At 45.9% G+C, this 20,150-nt stretch overlaps 1 protein-coding gene across 1 annotated transcript in view; it reads left to right on the top strand.

The window, feature by feature from the left end:
• The window catches only part of CLSTN2 (calsyntenin 2), a 643,531-nt gene that overhangs the window by 175,070 nt on the left and 448,311 nt on the right, over positions 1-20,150 (top strand). The gene's annotated exons all lie outside the window — the stretch shown is intronic.

Here is a 20,150-nt window from a genome sequence, read left to right on the forward strand (position 1 = left end):
TGGTGTGACAACTTTTCCTTTTTTACACATTCTCACTGTCGGGCATTGATGAGAAAAATTCTCTTTGAGAAGACTAGCAATCTGGATGGATTCTTTCACTGAGTGCTAGGAAAGCTGGGAAAAGACAGGCAAGAACACACTAGAATTTCTGGACAGCCCACAGGGAACTTCCAGAACGATGTGGTCCTTGGTGATGGCATCTGCTTGGAGGGTCCCCACATCCTGCCCTGGCTCCCCGAAAGTAGCCTGCCCTTTGGGCTCTTTGGTTTTGACTCCACCCTCTTCTCAGAGTCTTCCCTACCCTTTTCCTCTAACACAAGGAGGTGGCTCTTTCCCTGGATCTGCCCTCTTCCCCTACCTCTTCCCAAGTCTCCCTCCTTCAGACAGGAGGAGCTCCTGGGGTCCCTGTTGTTCTGTGACATCCAAGGACAGCTCCAGGGAAGAGTCTTGTGGGGACAGTTTTCAGGAGAGGGGTTCCCTGGCCTTGAAATGTCAGACTCACCCTGTCCTTTAAGCAGGGACTCTTGGAGCAGACATCTGCATATTCACCTCTCCAGGGTGACAAGAACATTCTGAGTACACCTGCATCTAAACCCTCCAGCAGAAGGAAACGTCCCTGCTTGTCTCACTAGCCAGTGATGCCCCCTTCAGTCAGCATCGCTGCAGTCCAAGTGCAGGGCAGGGTTTGTTTCCTCACCTCTTCACCTTGGAGTGGAACCCAAGGGAAGATGCAGGAGCCAGAACTCTCTCTAAGGCTTCTCCCTTGTTACCCCGAGAGGAAAGGATTCACCATTTCTACTGGGGATTAAGGAAATGATTTTTTTTTTCCTCCTCATGCTTTTAAGCCTCACAAGACTGCAGGGACATAGGTGTCCATCTCCCAGTTTGATAGCTAAGAAAACAGAAGTTCAAAAAAGTTAGGGGACTTCCCTGAGGAGAGACAGCCAGTAGCAGTAGGGGACCTCAGACTGAGCCCAGCCCACTGTTCCCGTCGAGCCGCGGTGCCAGCACAGGGAAAGGCGGATAAGGGAGCCCTGCGAGAAGGGCGGGAAGGTGGTGTATACCAGGCATTGGGTGTTCCTCTCCAGAAAATATAGAAATGGATTTTCCAGATGGGATCTTCTTCTGAAATTTTAACATTGACTCTTCCAGTAATTATGCACACACAGGTAGAACCACCATATCAACAAGTCAGGGAGTTGACATGGGCCATCTCAAACCTTCAGTCTTAGCTCACGTGGGGAAATTGGAGCTTGTTTGGCATAAACTATCCTTGCTCTTTAAAGTTTTAAATCTCAATGTTTAATACCATATTATGTGCAATTATTTAGAAATCAAAGTCTCCATCATACTTGCCCAAGCCTTCGGGAGAAAGCTCTTTAGGGATTCCTGAAGCCAGTGGAACCTGGGCGGTGGCAGTGGCAGTGACAGTGGGGTTAAGCCACACCCACTCCCATCCCCGCCTCTCTCCAGCCTCCCTTTTCCAGGCATTTCTTTCTCCTGCTGGCCCAGTCCTGCCCCTGCAGCTAGGAGTCCCGTCTCTTCTTGCAGGGAGCATGCATCTGAACACCTTCACTACGTTCCCTCTTTGGACATACTGCAGAAGATGTGCCCAGAAAGGGAAGCCCTGCAGCCAAAGGGAAAGGAAAGGACCAACATTCATTGTTCTCCTGCTGGGTGCCAGGGAGAGCTCCCCTTATAATCTGTCATCCTGGGACAGTTCTATGAGCTGGGGATCATGATCCCATTTTAAAGGTAAGGAACGTGTGCCTCAGAGGGGTCCAGTAACGCGCTCAAGCCAGGCAGCTGTGAAGTGGTAAAGCCCAGATTGGAACACAAGAGATGGGGACAGGTGGAATTCCTATGGTAGAATCCCGGGCACTGTGGTTCATAGCTAAGGGCATTAGTTCTGGGCATGTGGATCTTTCTTGGGTCTCAGTACATTACATATGGAAATGACTCCTGTCTCTTCCTTGCCCAAATAGAACATGAGAAGACCACCTGCACCATGGCCCTTTCCCTGGTGTGAGCTTGCTGGTCCCAGCGGTGAGCTCTCTGCTGTCCCAGAAATCCAGGTGTTTCTGAGAAAGATCACATCACCTCCTGGCAGGCCATCTCTGACTGCTTCCCGAGAAAATCTGGAACTCATGCTTGGGGGAAGCCTTAGCTGGACCTGTGGCCTGAGGAGCCTTGATTTTCTCTCACTGGGAGAAGTGCTCCTGCCTGACCAAGGGGATATTTGGCTCTGGCTCAGGTAGAAATGGGTGGACAGGCTCCTTCCTGCTGCCTCTGGAGGCCAGCGATGGTTGTGGTGAGGGCATGAGCCTTTTCTGTAGACTTCTCCTTGGTCTTTCCAAGGCTATTGGACTTTAGGGAAGTCCCCCTGGTGGCTTTGTTCTATTAAAGCACTGGGACCCTTGCAGCTCTTCAGAAGGGCTGGGGGAATTCTGAGGGAACCGAGGAAGTTCCCAGGTTTTTGGAAAGACCCTCTATTTCCAGAAGAAGAATTTCAAGGCAGCACAGAGACAGGAACTGAAGAATCAGCCTAGAGCAAAACTGACAGTGAGGATTTGGGTTTCATGTGACTCATCATGAGGCCATGCACTCCAGTTCTAACTTTGTAGTCAACACCCAAGGGACCTAGGGAAATCATGCTTTTCTCTGGGGCTCATTTTCCTCTGCAGTAATTAAAGGGAATTCATTAAAGCTTTCTAGATTTCCTCCCAGTTTGACCATTTGATCACAATCATCCCGCCAACTCCATTGTCATGTTAACCCTCATCGGCTTTCCCAGAACCGTGATTCTCAGACTTCTGTATGCCAATTTTATGCCCAGATTTGCTAAAATATTTCTTATGTTAAAGGGCTGACAATTTCAAGTCACTATCACCACTCATCTTAAAATCTGCAAGTATCAGAATAATTACACCTTAGTAGTCAGGTTTTGCCTTGAATTTATCAATCCTTTTATTTTGAAAAGCATGGTACATGGATCTGTGCTTCCTTGGGCTTTTTAATCAGGATGAACTTCTTGAATTCCAAATGGATGTTAAGATGATCAACATCTTCCTTAAAGAGCCGTTCACTCCTGACCATTAATACAGGAAACGCAAAAGACTGGGAAGTGGGCCATTTTTCAAGAGTAACCTCAGAGCATATTTGCACAGTAATATCTCAGCAATAAGCAAAAAGGGAAATGTAAACATTAAACACGATGGGACACCATGTTATTGAACTAAGAACTTAATTCCTATACTTCTGTAGAGAAGAGAGAACTTTGATTCTAAGGTCAGGGATTTTCATTTTGCTATTCTTCCAAATGCTTTTATTTGTTCTTTATTATTAGAGAAAAATTTAAAAGCTAACTACGAATGGTCTAAAATAATTCCATTGGAAGGTAAATATGTTGCTGCAATCACTGGGATGATGGTGATGATGATGATGATGATGATGATGATGATGATTTCTATTGTAGATATAGGAAAGCCAAGGTTCCTCAAGGTTCATTGATCTCAGTCATTTAGGGAGTAAGGGCTTGACTTTCTAACTCTCAGTCCTGAGCTCTCTCTTCTGCCCCTCAACCTCTAGGGTGACTCTGGCTGCCCACCTGCAAGCCCTGCTTCCCAGCCAGACAGTAAACTTCTGGAGGGCTGGGTGGTGGCTTCTCCTCCTGCTCCCCTGTTAACCCCCAGACCAGGATAGGACTTACAATCGGATCCCAGGAAAGAAAAGCAGACTAGTTGGACAGAACCATTGTCCAATTTCTACAGGGGTCCTAGGCTCCTCAACTCCATTCTCCTATTGTCCTCAGGGGATGAAGCTGCACATTCAGGGCTTAGGATGTGTCACTCTATGCTCCCCATCTCATGGGCTTTCTTTTTGAGCTCATTGCTTCAAGGAGGGGCAGTGATTCTAGTGGACGGTCTGAAGTAGTCTGTGCCCAGGGATGACACCTCCCTTTTTATGCTTTACATTTACCCCCATCCCCACAGACGCATTCTCTGTCCTGCTCCATGTATCAATTCTTCTTGGGGCTTCCCTGGTGGTGCAGTGGTTGAGAATCTGCCTGCTAATGCAGGGGACACGGGTTCGAGCCCTGGTCTGGGAAGATCCCACATGCCACGGAGCAGCTGGGCCCGTGAGCCACAACTACTGAGCCTGCGCGTCTGGAGCCTGTGCCCCGCAACGGGAGGGGCCGCGATAGTGAGAGGCCCGCGCACCGCGATGAAGAGCGGTCCCCGCTTGCCGCAACTGGAGAAAGCCCTCGCACGAACCGAAGACCCAACACAGCCAAAAATAAATAAATAAATAAATAAAGTAGCTATAAAAAAAAAAAAAAAAAAGCAAAATAAATAGAAGTCAGGATGTTATAAGCTGGCTAAATCTATAAAAAAAAAAAAAAAAAAAAAAAATTCTTCTTGCCCTGCCCTCTCCGTCTGCGATTGTGTTTCATTGTTCATCTCCTCTGGCCATATCCCCCCAGTCCATGGTGACGAGTTCACGGATGTGGCTCAAGTCAGAGAGGTGACCTCCCTAGTGGAAACTTGAGTCACCAGGGACCTGGGGAGGTCCCTTCAGCAGAGGCTACCATGAGACAGGTCTGAAGCCACATGGTGAAGGAGCAGGCTTCTTGCTCAGGTCTGGGATGTCTCAGCTAAGCAAAGTGCCACCATCTCCACAGAGGAGACACCCTCTTCCCTCCCCCAGGGCTTCCTTCTTACCTGGGCCCAGCTCTCTTTCTTCTTGCCTCCACATCCTGATTCAACAACACCTTGGTCTGCAAGACCTTGCTTAGCACCTATACTCGGTGTGTTCCTGGGATCTATGAGACGAGAAAAATGGCCCATCCCTTCAAGCAGTCAAAGCATAGTTAAAAGACAAGGTACATGTATTGGAGCAGCTAGACAGAAGCAACAGCAGCATTTATGGAGTGCCTGCTCTGCACCAGCAGCCACTGTGCTAAGGGCTTTATATGCATTGACTCATTTATTTGATCCTTAGAACTGCCCTGGAACGTTCCTCTATAGCTGAGGAAACTGAGGTTTAGAGAGTGCAAGTGACTTACCCAAGGCCACACAGCTCATGGGATGCCAAATTGGGCTTCAAACTTAAAGTCTGACCCCAAGGCCTGTGCTCTTTTTTAATGTGTCTTTTTTTTTTTTTAATTGAAGTGTAGTAGCTGTACAATATTATATGTTACAGGTGTACAATAAAGTGATGCACAATTTTTAAAGGTTATACTCCCTTTATAGTTATTATAGCATATTGGCTATATTCCCTGTGTTTTACAAAAGTACTTATAGCTTATTTTATACCTAGTAGTTTGTACCTCTTAGTCCCCTACCCCTATGTTGCCCACTTCCTTCTCCCCACTGGTCACCACTACTTTGTTCTCTATATCTGTGAATCTACTTCTGTTTTGTTATATTCACTAGTTTGTTGTGCTTTTTAGATTCCACATATAAGTGGTATCATACAGTATTTGTCTTTCTCTGTCTGACTTATTTCACTTAGCATAGTGCCCTCCAAGTCCATCCATGTTGCTGCAAATGACAAAATTTCATTCTTTTTTATGGCTGAGTAGTATTCCATTACACACACACACACACACACACACACACACACACACATCTTTATCCATTTAACTGTTAATGGGGTTTCTTCCATATCTTGGCTATCGTAAATAGTGCTGCTATGAACATTGGGGTGCATATAGCTTTTTGAATTAGTGTTTTTGTTTTTTTCAGATATATACCCAAGAGTGGTATTGCTGGGTCATATGGTAATTGTACTTTTAGTGTTTTAGAGGAACCTCCATAGTGTTTTCCACAGTGGCTGCACCAATTTACATTCTCACCAACAGTGTACAAGGGTTCCCTTTTCTCCACATCCTCACAATACAAAAGTGTGTGCAAAGCATAGGAGTAAAGATGCAGAGTGTCACTGGCAAGGCTTAGCTCAAACGCCAGTGAAAGAAATAGAAGGAATTCTTTAGTTTGTTGAATCCAGTGTCTTTCTTCAAAATAGAATCTGCTTTGATTTCCTGCTTAAGAAGAAGAGAAAGCACCATCTTGATGGGATTTTCATTTCTGTTCTATGAGGGGTGGCAAAGAAAAGAGAAAGATTCCTTTAACGGCTTGTCTTCTAAGCAATTTCAGGACCACCTGTATTCTGGAAGCTTATTTTGCTCTTGAAATCACAGATCAAGTGCAGTAACAGGAAGAGGACCAAATATTAAAAGTGTCTTTTTCGCTACACTCCAAATAATTACTTTTCCTCTAAATTTCTCGGTGTAACATATACATTTTTTAAACCCACAATAATAAGGAGCCTTATAAGTCATAGGAGTGCATCTTCATGGGGCAATTTCAAGGAGAAAGTGGCGGAGATGCAGACAACCACACGCTGTATATTATACACAAGGCCATGATTTCCTTTGTAAACTCACTAAGTGGGTAAGAGTTATTCATCCCTCTGTCAAATACAGATGCATCTGAGGGCTGCGATCACTCTCACCTCTGGCTTCTCATGGATGCATACAGACCTGGGGAAGTGCTGGGTTCTAAGCAAAGGCAAGATGAACTTGAGCTAAGATTGCACGTCTGACTCAGGAAGCACCGTGAGAGAAAGGGGACTGTCTGCCCCTTTAGGGCTCTGGGCAGATCCCTACTTACTGATGCTATGGAAAAGGTACGGTAGAAAGTTCTCTTTGCAAACATGCCTTTGGAGACAGAACAGGAGAAAAACATACCATAAAAGATCCCTTTGAGGCTGATTTTCATTTAAATAAAGTGAAGTGCAAATGCCTATCACAGAAAATGACTCATAATCTGTTGATGGTAATTTTCTGGAGAGGCCTTGAGATGCCAACTCCATCCTTCTGATTGCTGCCTCAGTGTTCTGCTGGAGCCGGCTCTGCCAGCTTGGGGGAACCAATTGTTAAATATTCTGGAATTTGGGGAGCCAATTCTTAAACCACTGGTGGCTTGAAATTGGCCAAGTTTGGAGGTTTTACACTGTGGAAATCAGCCAACACTACGGATTGAGATTTTTGCTTTTGTCTTCTGGAGGGCTGGCTCCCCAGCACATCAGTGGGCCACCTGACATCAAATTCAGAACATCCAGCAGCACCCCAACTGTGTTTCTCAGTGGTCTATTGAGACCCTGTGAACCTGGGGGTCCAGCCAAAGAGAGCCTGTGGGGCTTCCCTGGTGGCGCAGTGGTTGAGAATCTGCCTGCCAATGCAGGGGACACAGGTTCGAGTCCTGGTCTGGGAAGATCCCACATGCCGCGGAGTGGCTGGGCCCGTGAGCCACAACTACTGAGCCTGCGCGTCTGGAGCCTGTGCTCCGCAACAAGAGAGGCCGCGATAGTGAGAGGCCCGCGCACCGCGATGAAGAGTGGCCCCCGCTCGCTGCAACTGGAGAAAGCCCTCACACCGAAACGAAGACCCAACACAGCCAAAAATAAATAAATACATAAATAAATTTATAAAAAAAAAAAAAGAGAGAGATCCTGTGGACGGGGTGCAGACCCCGACTCTCTCCCTCAGTGATACAGGCTCTCGGGGCTTCACTCCAGCTCCTAGTGGGAGCTGCCCCCAGTCAGCATGGCCAGGGGTGCTCACACTGCATTCACCCGAGCTCCCATTTCATTGCCGTGCCATTCTGGTGCCCTGATTCCAACCCACATTGCTGCATCATTCACACAGGTGAGAATGGAGCTGTGGTTGTTAGAGTTTCAGTCACATAATTCCATTAACCTGGGGTTAAATTTTTCAAAGTTTCCTGAAAAAATATCTTATTTCCCTTCATAATAACCCTCCAAGTTAAGTGGGGTGTGATCATTCCTGTTTTGCAGATCAGGACCTGAAGGCAGATCTGATTGGATGGTTGGATGGATAGATTATGCAAAATTATGCCACTCATTGGTGGTAGCGCAGGACTCAGATTAAAAGATTAATTAAAAAAAAAATGAATGAAGCAATTGAGTGTGTGTGTGTGTTTGTGTATGTGTATCACACATGAATCAGTGACAGGAAATGTGGGAAGTTATCTGCAATCCTAGGAAGGCACCAGTTGCATGGGATAACTGTGGAAGGTCAGGCCAGTGAACATGGGATGCTCTGGGGACCTGTGATGGCCTGCAGTTACTTACAGCTGCCTCTGAGCAGATGTTGATATAGTCCATCCAAGTCTCCTTGCTGGCCTTCAGGATAAAGCCCATATTCCTTGCCCCTGCCCACAAGCCTGGTCCAAACACCCCCTCTCTGGCAGATCTCATGTCATTCTTCCTTGCCTTAGGAGTTCCCAACCCAGTGGCTGTGCTCTCCACTCCTCCTGCCCCATCCCCAGCTCTGTTGAACTGCTCAGAGTTCAACCGTATCGGAAGAGAGTTTAGCAGCCGTATCGGAAGAGAGTTTGGGGTGGTGTGTTTGTGCTCAAGTAGTTTTCTTTTAGCGGTGGTTGAACCCTCTGCTAAGTCCTCACTCAACCCCACCCCCCCATTTAATATACTACTGGCAAGTGCACGGAGTGATTTCATCTGGTTTTCCAGCATCTACCGTTTTGCCCCTTTTGGAACCTGGGTGCTATTTGCTTTCGGTCTGTCTTCTGGCATTGCTGCTGTACTCCTGACCCCTCTTCTTCCTCCCACCCCAGAGTCCCACGCAGGCAGGGGAACGGTGTTACTAGGATGGTCCTGAGTACACTATGCTCTTCCTGTGTCTGAAATGCCTTTCTCAGCCTGCTTCCTTCTCAGACCGCAATGCCCTGCTCAGGTGTCCCTGCTCCCTTGGTGAGTATTCCTCTGCCACCGCATGATGAAGAGTAATTCTTGCTCAATCCGATTCTTCTGTTCTGGGCATTACATCGCGGTGGCCTCTGCAGCCTGGGGCATCCTTGAAGGTGGAGTTGTGTCTCACACAGCTCAGCGCCCTCAGTGCCGGTAACCAGGGCTCGGTCCAACAGGGGGCCAAGAGCACAGGCTCTAGAATCAGACAGCTAAGGTTCTGCATGCTTGCCCCACCTCCACACATTCCCCCCCCCCCCCCCCCGCAAAGCCTGCCTTTCCTCACCTGCAGCGCAGAACTAGCGGTACCTCCACCAGGGAGATGATGAAGATGTTATGAGGCAAAGCAGGTGGATCCCTTGACCTGGAGTCTGCCCATGACAATTTCCATGACTGCTAACTCCCCCGGAAGGGCGCTTATTGAAGAGCTGGGTCTCTGGTTAGGGTAGGGAGGGGCAGCAGAGATCAGCTTTCTGTAAACCACACTTATCACCGCCCCTCTGCTTTTTGGAAATTTTATTATCAACCACATAGGTCCAATGCTTCTAGCTCCTTAAAGAGCTTTCATAGTCATAGATTTATAGGATGAGCAGAGCAGCTCTGGGACAGGAGGGAAAGTGGAGAACTGCCCATGTTACAAATGGGAAAATCATGGAGGTGAAGCAACTTGCCCAAAGTCACAAAGGGAGCTCGGGGCAGAGTCAGGCCTGAGACTCTGTTCTCCTAACTGGGTTCCATATTCCTCGCATTTGGTCCCTTTGCCTCTAGGAAACCTTGTAATTGGGATGTCCTGCTGCTAACTGCTTACTTCTTAGGCCATGTTATCAGCTGAATTGTTGAAGTCCTAACCCCCAGTACCTTGGACTTTGACTGTATTAGGAGATTGGACCTTTAAATTGTTAATTAAGGTAAATGAGGTCATATGGGTGGGCTGTAATCCAATGTGACTGGTGTCCTTATAAGAAGAGGAGATTAGGACACAGACAGAGGGACGACCATGTGGGGATACAGCAAAAAGATGTCCATCTGCAAGCCAAGGAGATAAGCCTGAGAAGAAACCAAACCTGCTAACACCTTGATCCTGGACTTTTAGACTCCAGAACTATAAGAAAACAAATTTCTGTTGTTTAAGCCACCCAGTCTTGTTATGGCAGCCTGAGCTGACTAATACAAGACATACGCTGGAATTGAAAGACAAAAAATAATAAATAAAAGAATGGGCTATCTGGGCAAGGGGAATGATGGAAAAACTTCCCAATTCCATGGAAGAGCCATAAGCCATCATTTGGACTCATCACTGCTAGGAATTTCTGAGGTTGTTTCACAGCTGAATGCTCTGGAGGATCTGGCAGTGCTGAGGTTTGGGGAGGACACTCTGGGTTTTTTCTGAATCGACAGTGGTTAGAAGAGGCAAAGTGGACATAATTCAGTGGAGCAATCTGGGCCCTGTCATGGAAGTCAGGCCAGGTAAAAGGACGGGGGTGTATTGGGCCTCAGAATGAGTTCTGTTGGGAAGTTTGCATGGGGGGACACTGGTTCAATTTCAGATACCCCTAGGTTTGAATTCAGACGCTGGCAAGTTACTTAACCTCTTCGAGGCTCAGGTTCCTCGTCTTTAGAATATGGACAATGCGTTCTCTCCGAAGACAGAAATAGATGTCATGTCTGGAGTAGGGAAGAGGCTTTGTAAGCGGTGGTGCAGTTATTACCATCACTTCATTTGCTAACAATTCCTCTGGTGGTGCCCCTGCATTCCTAGGACACGGAGCAGGAGTTCTGAGGCTAAAGGTGGAGAAGCAGCCCCAGAGGCTGGTGGGAACAGGTGGGTGGGAGCCAAGGAAGGCATAAGGGAGGGAGAGAGAAGACCCAGCCCCCCACTAGTTACAGGGCCGGAAGGGGTCAGATACTGGCTCAGGAAGTGAGGGTGTCACAGCTCAGAGTTTCCACAGGTCATGCTCACGTTCCTTCCCCTTCCCACTGCCTATCTCTCCGTACCGCTTCCTCCTGGATGGGGAGCAGAAAAGACGTGCTATGGCTCCATGGCTTCCACTCAGCAGAATCCCATCATCAAGTGAACCCAGGGTCAATCAGTCACTAGTCATGAGCACCATGGCGTGCCCTGAGCTCTCTTTGTGACTTTGGGCAGGTCATTTTACCTCTTTGATTTTCCCATTTGTAAAATGGCCATAATCCCGCCTTCCCCTCCTGTCCCAGAGCTGCTCCGCTCAACAAATCTATGACTGTGAAAACTCTTTGAGGAGCTAAAAGCATTGGACCAATGTGGTTGACAGTAAAATTTTCACTGAAAGGAGAAGGGGCAGTGATAAGTGTAGTTTATAGAAAACTGGTCTCTGCTGCCCCTCCCTACCCTAAACACCTCTTCAATGAGCTCCTTCCCGGGGGAGTTAGCAGTCATGGGAGTTGTCGTGGGCAGACTCTAGGTCAAGGGGTCTGCCTACTTTGCCTCATGACATCTTCATCATTTCCCTGCTGGAGCTCTGTGAGACAGGTGGAGAAAAGCAGGCTTCAGCGGGGGTGGGGGTGAGGGAGTGGAGGTGGTGTGAGCATGCCTAGTGCTAGACATTGAGGAGTGGAAGGAGGGAGAAGCCTTGGTCCCTCCCGTTACCCCAGAGAGGTGGGTGAGATGCCCAGACAAGACACAATTCAGTGAAGTAGTGGGTGTGAACCAGCCAGCACATAGTAAATGCTGGGTTCATGTGAGCTGCAAGTTAGAGCACAGTGACTGCTGGAACGCGTGGGCAGCAGCCTCCTGTGTCTCAGAGAGAGCACTGCCTTTGGGGTCCTCAGCTGCCACCTGGGTGCTGAGTGGAAGGAAGCGCCTATAGCCTCGATTTGCTGGTACCTAAAATGGGTGCCTTCAGGGTTTCCCTTCTGGTCTGGGAAGTGCTCGCAGTGGGGGTGCGCTTCCCCTTCTGGGCTGGAGAATTCCTCTGGGAGGAGCACTGTCCCCAGCAGGGGAAGCCTCAGCTCTGCAGCTCACCCCCGGGAGAGTGAGGCCGGGGCATTTAGGGCGAGGACGGCACTGCCATCACGAGGCGGCAAGCGCAGGAATCCTGCAGCTCATCTCACCTTCCCTCCTGAGAAAATGAATCGGTGAGAAAACACACAAGTCTGCTGTTTGAAGTTAACACCAACTTTAGAGGGAGTAAAAACACAACTGTAATGGGGGTCATTAACTATAGTTCTGATCCAGTCAGGAGCAGAGCAAAGCTGAGCACGGGTCATCGCGTGGTTCTCTCTCCTGTTGTCCTGCAGAGCAGCAGGTCCCCAACCTTTTTGGCACCAGGGACCATTTTCGTGGTATTCCAAGGACTGGGTGGGGGGAATGGTTTGGGAATGGTTCAAGAGCATTACATAATTGTGCACTTTATTTCTATTATTATTGCATCAACCCCACCTCAGATCATCAGGCATTAGATCCCGGTGGTTGGGGACCCGTGCTGCAGAGCACACTTCTCACACACCCCTCAGAAGTGCTTAGGTGTGACTATAATGCTGATTTTCATGGGGGTGCACCAGTCTTCAGTGTAGGTTTTGCAGCCGGAGGATGCTTCTCCCCACTGCACGAGCTTGTCAATGCATCCTTAACAGGATGAATCTATTAGTTGTGCAGGGCTGGCATGTATGAGGAGGCAAGCCTGGATGACCCCTCTTAACTTCAAAGCCAGCAAAACACAGTGGATGGATGTGAGGGGCAGAATGTTGGGTCCACAACAGAAACCTAGTGGGAAGGAGTGGCCATTACTGCTAATGGGATCACGTTAGCTGAATCATGGGCTCCTGATTCACAATATAACTATTTTATTAGATAATAAAGAATGTGTTTACTCCCAAGAAATGGATTCCTAGGAAATTCCCATGAAGAGCCCTCTTGAGCATGCTGCCCTGTACCACGTAATCTCCCCAGTGGGATGGAAACATGAATTAACGGTGCAGGGAGAGCGTGCACCACTCGGGATCATGGGGGGACAGTGTCTGTCTGAAGAGTGGCAAAGCAGTGGGCACAGCATGCTCTCCAGAGCACCCCAGAGGGACAGGGAAACACACACCAGTCACTTTGGTCTCCTAGTGCAGGGATCCACACACTTTTTCTGCAACAGGCCAGATGTTTTAGCCTTGGTGGCCCATTGGTCTGTCACATATTCTTTTTATTTTTTAATGATGACCACAGTAAGTTTACTGAACATTCATCATCTTTTTTTTTTTTTAAACATCTTTATTGAAGTATAATTGCCTTACAATAGTGTGTTAGCTTCTGCTTTATAACAAAGTGAATCAGTTATACATATAAAATATGTTCCCATTTCTCTTCCCTCTTGCATCTCCCTCCCTCCCACCCTCCCCATCCCACCCCTCTAGGTGGTCACAAAGCACCGAGCTGATCTCCCTGTGCTGTGCAGCTGCTTCCCACTAGTTATCTATTTTACATTTGGTAGTGTATATATGTCCATGACACTCTCTTAACCTGTCACATCTCACCCCACTCCCTCCCCATATCCTCAAGTCCATTCTCTAGTAGGTCTGTGTCTTTATTCCCGTCTTGCCACTAGGTTTTTCATGGCCTTTTTTTTTTTTTCCCCCTTAGATTCCGTATATATGTGTTAGCATACTGTATTTGTTTTTCTCTTTCTGACTTACTTCACTCTGTATGACAGACTCTAACTCCATCCACCTCATTACAAATACCTCCATTTCATTTCTTTTTATGGCTGAGTAATATTCCATTGTATATATGTGCCACATCTTCTTCATCCATTCATCTGTCGATGGACATTTAGGTTGCTTCCATGTCCTGGCTATTGTAAATAGAGCTGCAATGAACATTTTGGTACATGACTCTTTTTGACCTATGGTTTTCTCAGGGTATATGCCCAGTAGTGGGATTGCTGGGTCGTATGGTAGTTCTATTTGTAGTTTTTTAAGGAACCTCCATACTGTTCTCCATAGTGGCTGTATCAATTTACATTCCCACCAACAGTGCAAGAGTGTTCCCTTTCCTCCACACCCTCTCCAGCATTTATTGTTTCTAGATTTTTTGATGATGGCCATTCTGACCGGTGTGAGATGATATCTCATTGTAGTTTTGATTTGCATTTCTCTAATGATTAATGATGTTGAGCATTCTTTCATGTGTCTGTAGGCCATCTGTATATCTTCTTTAGAGAAATGTCTATTTAGATCTTCTGCCCATTTTTGGATTGGGTTGTTCGTTTTTTTGTTATTGAGCTGCATGAGCTGCTTGTAAATCTTGGAGATTAATCCTTTGTCAGTTGCTTCATTTGCAAATATTTTCTCCCATTCTGAGGGTTGTCTTTTGGTCTTGTTTATGGTTTCCTTTGCTGTGCAAAAGCTTTTAAGTTTCATTAGGTTCCATTTGTTTATTTGTGTTCTTATTTCCATTTCTCTGGGAGCTGGGTCAAAAAGAATCTTGCTGTGATGTATGTCATAGAGTGTTCTGCCTATGTTTTCCTCTAAGAGTTTGATAGTGTCTGCCCTTACACTTAGGTCTTTAATCCATTTTGAGTTTATTTTTGAGCATGGTGTCAGGGAGTGTTCTAATTTCATACTTTTACATGTTCCTGTCCAATTTTCCCAGCACCACTTATTGAAGAGGCTGTCTTTTCTCCACTGTATATGCTTGCCTCCTTTATCAAAGATAAGTTGACCATATGTGTGTGGGTTTATCTCTGGGCTTTCTATCCTGTTCCATTGATCTATATTTCTGTTTTTGTGCCAGTACCAAACTGTCTTGATTACTGAAGCTTTGTAATATAGTCTGAAGTCAGGGAGCCTGATTCCCCCAGCTCCATTTTTCGTTCTCAAGATGGCTTTGGCTATTCGGGGTCTTTTGTGTTTCCATACAAATTGTGAAATTTTTTGTTCTAGTTCTGTGAAAAATGCCAGTGGTAGTTTGATAGGGATTGCATTGAATCTGTATATTGCTTTGGGAAGTAGAGTCATTTTCACAATGTTGATTCTTCCAATCCAGGAACATGGTATATCTCTCCATCTATTTGTATCATCTTTAATTTCTTTCATCAGTGTCTTATAATTTTCTGCATACAGGTCTTTTGTCTCCTTAGGTAGGTTTATTCCTAGATATTTTATTCTTTTTGTTGCAATGGTAAATGGGAGTGTTTTCTTAATTTCACTTTCAGATTTTTCGTCATTAGTGTATAGAAATGCAAGAGATTTCTGTGCATTAATTTTGTATCCTGCTACTTTACCAAATTCATTGATTAGCTCTAGGAGTTTTCTGGTGGCATCTTTAGGATTCTCTATGTATAGTATCATGTCATCTGCAAATAGTGACAGCTTTACTTCTTCTTTTCCGATTTGGATTCCTTTTATTTCTTTGTCTTCTCTGATTGCTGTGGCTAGGACTTCCAGAACTATGTTGAATAATAGTGGTGAGAGTGGGCAACCTTGTCTTGTTCCTGATCTTAGTGGAAATGGTTTCACTTTTTCACCATTGAGGACAATGTTGGCTGTGGGTTTGTCATATATGGCCTTTATTATGTTGAGGAAAGTTCCCTCTATGCCTACTTTCTGCAGGGCTTTTATCATAAATCGGTGTTGAATTTTGTCAAAAGCTTTCTCTGCATCTATTGAGATGATCATATGATTTTTCTCCTTCAATTTGTTAATATGGTGTATCACATTGATTGATTTGCGTATATTGAAGAATCCTTGCATTCCTGGGATAAACCCCACTTGATCATGGTGTATGATCCTTTTAATGTGCTGTTGGATTCTGTTTGCTAGTATTTTGTTGAGGATTTTTGCATCTATGTTCATCAGTGATATTGGCCTGTAGTTTTCTTTCTTTGTGACATCTTTGTCTGGTTTTGGTATCAGGGTGATGGTGGCCTCGTAGAATGAGTTGGGGAGTGTTCCTCCCTCTGCAATATTTTGGAAGAGTTTGAGAAGGATAGGTGTTAGCTCTTCTCTAAATGTTTGATAGAATTCACCTGTGAAGCCATCTGGTCCTGGGCTTTTGTTTGTTGGAAGGTTTTTAATCACAGTTTCAATTTCAGTGCTTGTGATTGGTCTGTTCATATTTTCTATTTCTTCCTGGTTCAGTCTTGGCAGTTTGTGCATTTCTAAGAATCTGTCCATTTCTTCCAGGTTGTCCATTTTATTGGCATAGAGTTGCTTGTAGTAATCTCTCATGATCTTTTGTATTTCTGCAGTGTCAGTGGTTACTTCTCCTTTTTCATTTCTAATTCTATTGATCTGGGTCTTCTCCCTTTTTTTCTTGATGAGTCTGGCTAATGGTTTATCAATTTTGTTTATCTTCTCAAAGAACCAGCTTTTAGTTTCATTGATTTTTGCTATTGTTTCCTTCATTTCTTTTTCATTTATTTCTGACCTGATCTTTATAATTTCTTTCCTTCTGCTGGCTTTGGGGTTTTCTTGTTCTTCTTTCTCTAATTGCTTTAGGTGCAAGGTTAGGTTGTTTATTCGAGATGTTTCCTGTTTCTTGAGGTAGGCTTGTATTGCTATAAACTTCCCTCTTAGCACTGCTTTTGCTGCGTCCCATAGGTTTTGGGTCGTCGTGTCTCCGTTGTCATTTGTTTCTAGGTATTTTTTGATTTCCCCTTTGATTTCTTCAGTAATCACTTCGTTATTAAGTAATGTATTGTGTAGCCTCCATGTGTTTGTATTTTTTACAGATCTTTTCCTGTAATTGATATCTAGTCTCATAGCGTTGTGGTCGGAAAAGATACTTGATACGATTTCAATTTTCTTAAATTTACCAAGGCTTGATTTGTGACCCAAGATATGATCTATCCTGGAGAATGTTCCATGAGCACTTGAGAAAAATGTGTATTCTGTTGTTTTTGGGTGGAATGTCCTATAAATATCAATTAAGTCCATATTGTTTAATGTATCATTTAAAGCTTGTGTTTCCTTATTTATTTTCATTTTGGATGATCTGTCCATTGGTGAAAGTGGGGTGTTAAAGTCCCCTACTATGATTGTGTTGCTGTCAATTTCCCCTTTTATGGCTGTTAGTATTTGCCTTATGTATTGAGGTGCTCCTATGTTGGGTGCATAAATATTTACAATTGTTATACCTTCCTCTTGGATCGATCCCTTGATCATTATATAGTGTCCTTCTTTGTCTCTTGTAATAGTCTTTATTTTAAAGTCTATTTTGTCTGATATGAGAATTGCTACTCCAGCTTTCTTTTGATTTCCATTTGCATGGAATATCTTTTTCCATCCCCTCACTTTCAATCTGTATGTGTCTCTAGGTCTGAAGTGGGTCTCTTGTAGACAGCATATATATGGGTCTTGTTTTTGTATCCATTCAGCCAGCCTGTGTCTTTTGGTGGGAGCATTTAATCCATTTACATTCAAGGTAATTATCGATATGTATGTTCCTATTCCCATTTTCTTAAATGTATTGGGTTTGTTATTGTAGGTGTTTTCCTTCTCTTGTGTTTCTTGCCTAGAGAAGTTCCTTTAGCATTTGTTGTAAAGCTGGTTTGGTGGTGCTGAACTCTCTCAGCTTTTGCTTGTCTGTAAAGGTTTTAATTTCTCCATCGAATCTGAATGAGATCCTTGCTGGGTAGAGTATTCTTGGTTGTAGGTTTTTCTCCTTCATCACTTTAAGTATATCCTGCCACTCCCTTCTGGCTTGCAGAGTTTCTGCTGATAGATCAGATGTTAACCTTATGGGGATTCCCTTGTGTGTTATTTGTTTTTTTTCCCTTGCTGCCTTTAATATGTTTTCCTTATATTTAATTTTTGACAGTTTGATTAATATGTGTCTTGGCGTGTTCCTCCTTGGGTTTATCCTGTATGGAACTCTCTGTGCTTCCAGGACTTGATTAACTATTTCCTTTCCCATATTAGGGAAGTTTTCAACTATAATCTCTTCAAAAATTTTCTCAGTCCCTTTCTTTTTCTCTTCTTCTTCTGGTACCCCTATAATTCGAATGTTGGAGCGTTTAATGTTGTCCCAGAGGTCCCTGAGACTGTCCTCAGTTCTTTTCATTCTTTTTTCTTTATCCTGCTCTGTAGTAGTTATTTCCACCATTTTATCTTCCAGGTCACTTATCCTTTCTTCTGCCTCAGTTATTCTACTATTGATCCCATCTAGAGTATTTTTAATTTCATTTATTGTGTTCTTCATCATTGCTTGGTTCCTCTTTAGTTCTTCTACATCCTTGTTAAATGTTTCTTGCATTTTGTCTATTCTATTTCCAAGATTTTGGATCATCCTTACTATCATTATTCTGAATTCTTTTTCAGGTAGACTACCTATTTCCTCTTCATTTGTTAAGTCCAGTGTGTTTTGAGCCTGCTCCTTCATCTGCTGTGTGTTTTTCTGTCGTCTCATTTTGCCTATCTTACTGTGTTTGGGGTCTCCTTTTCACAGGCTGCAGGTTCGTAGTTCCCGTTGTTTTTGGTATCTGTCCCCAGTGGCTAAGGTTGGTTCAGTGGGTTGTGTAGGCTTCCTGGTGGAGGGAACTAGTGCCTGAGTTCTGGTGGATGAGGCTAGATCTTGTCTTTCTGGTGGGCACGTCCACGTCTGGTGGTGTATTTTTCGGGTGTCTGTGGCCTTATTATGATTTTAGGCAGCCTCTCTGCTAATGGATGGGGTTGTGTTCCTGTCTAGCTAGTTGTTTGGCATAGGGTGTCCAGCACTGTAGCTTGCTGGTCGTTGGGTGAAGCTGGGTCTTGATGTTGAGATGGAGATCTCTGGGAGATTTTTGCCGTTTGGTATTACGTGGAGCTGAGAGGTCTCTTGTGGACCAGTGTTCTGTAGTTGTCTCTCCCACCTCAGAGGCACGGCCCTGATGCCTGGCTGGAGCACCAAGAGCCTTTCGTCCACACGGCTCAGAGTAAGAGGGAGAAAAAATAGAAAGAAAGAAAGAAAGAGGCTATAATATAGTGAAGTAAAATAAAGCTATTGTAAAGCAAAGCTATACAGACAAAATCTCACCCAGAAGCATATACATATACACTCACAAAAAAAAGGAAAAGGGGAAAAATTAATATCTCCTGCTCCCGAAGTCCACCTCCTGAACTTGGGCTGATTCGTTGTCTATTCAGGTGTTCAGCAGATGCAGGCACATCAAGTTGTTTGTGGAGCTTTAATCCGCTGCTTCTGAGGCTGCTGGGAGAGATTTCCCCTTCTCTTCCCTGTTCGCACAGCTCCTGGGGTTCAGCTTTGGATTTGGACCCTCCTCTGCGTGTAGGTTGCCTGAGGGCATCTGTTCTTTGCTCAGACAGGACGGGGTTAAAGGAGCAGCTGCTTCGGGGGCTCTGGCTCACCCAGGCCGCGGGGAGGGAGGGGTACAGAGGAGGCGGGGCGAGCCTGCGGCGGCCGAGGCCGGCGTGACGTTGCACCAGCTCGAGGCGCGCAGTGCGTTCTCCCGGGGATGTTGTCCCCGGGTCCCGGGACCCTGGCAGTGGCGGGCTGCACAGGCTACCGGGAGGGGCGGTGTGGAGAGTGACCTGTGCTCACGCACAGGCTTTTTGGAGGCGGCAGCAGCAGCCCCAGCGTCTCACGCCCGTCTCTGGGGTCCGCGCTGATCGCCGCGGCTCGCGCCCTTCTCTGGAGTTCGTTTAGGCGGCGCTCTGAATCCCCTCTCCTTGCGCGCAGCGAAACTAAGAGGCAAGAAAAAGTCTCTTGCCTCTTCGGCAGCTGCAGACCTTTTCCCGGTCTCCCTCCCGGCTAGCTGTGGTGCGCCAACCCCTTCAGGCTGTGTTCACGCTGCCAGCCCCAGTCCTCTCCCTGCGATCCGACCGAAGCCGAGCCTCAGCTCCCAGCCCCGCCCGCCCCGGCGGGGAAGCAGACAAGCCTCTCGGGCTGGTGAGTGCTGCTCGGCGCCGAGCCTCTGTGCGGGAACCTCTCCGCTTTGCCCTCCTCACCCCTGTGGCCGCGCTCTCCTCCGTGGCTCCAAAGCTTCCCCCCTCCGCCACCCGCAGTCTCCGCCCGCGAAGGGGCTTCCCAGTGCGTGGAAACCTTTCCTCCCTCACAGCTCCCTCCCACTGGTGCAGGTGCCGTCCCTATTCTTTTGTCTCTGTTATTTCTTTTTTCTTTTGCCCTACCCAAGTACGGGGGGAGTTTCTTGCCTTTTTGGAGGTCGGACGTTTTCTGCCAGCGTTCCGTGGGTGTTCTGTAGGAGCAGTTCCACGTGTAGATGTATTTCTACTGTATCTGTGGGAAGGAAGGTGATCTCCGCGTCTTACTCTTCCGCCATCTTCTCCCTGAAAGCCATCATCTTATATGGATACAAAATTAAAGAAACAGAAGAAAAATTTTTTCTCCTTGTGATGAGAACTCTTAGATTTCCTCTCTTAACAACTTTCACATGTAA

This window comes from Balaenoptera acutorostrata, chromosome 4, assembly GCF_949987535.1.
Source record: "Balaenoptera acutorostrata chromosome 4, mBalAcu1.1, whole genome shotgun sequence".
NCBI classification, from domain to species: domain Eukaryota; kingdom Metazoa; phylum Chordata; class Mammalia; order Artiodactyla; family Balaenopteridae; genus Balaenoptera; species Balaenoptera acutorostrata.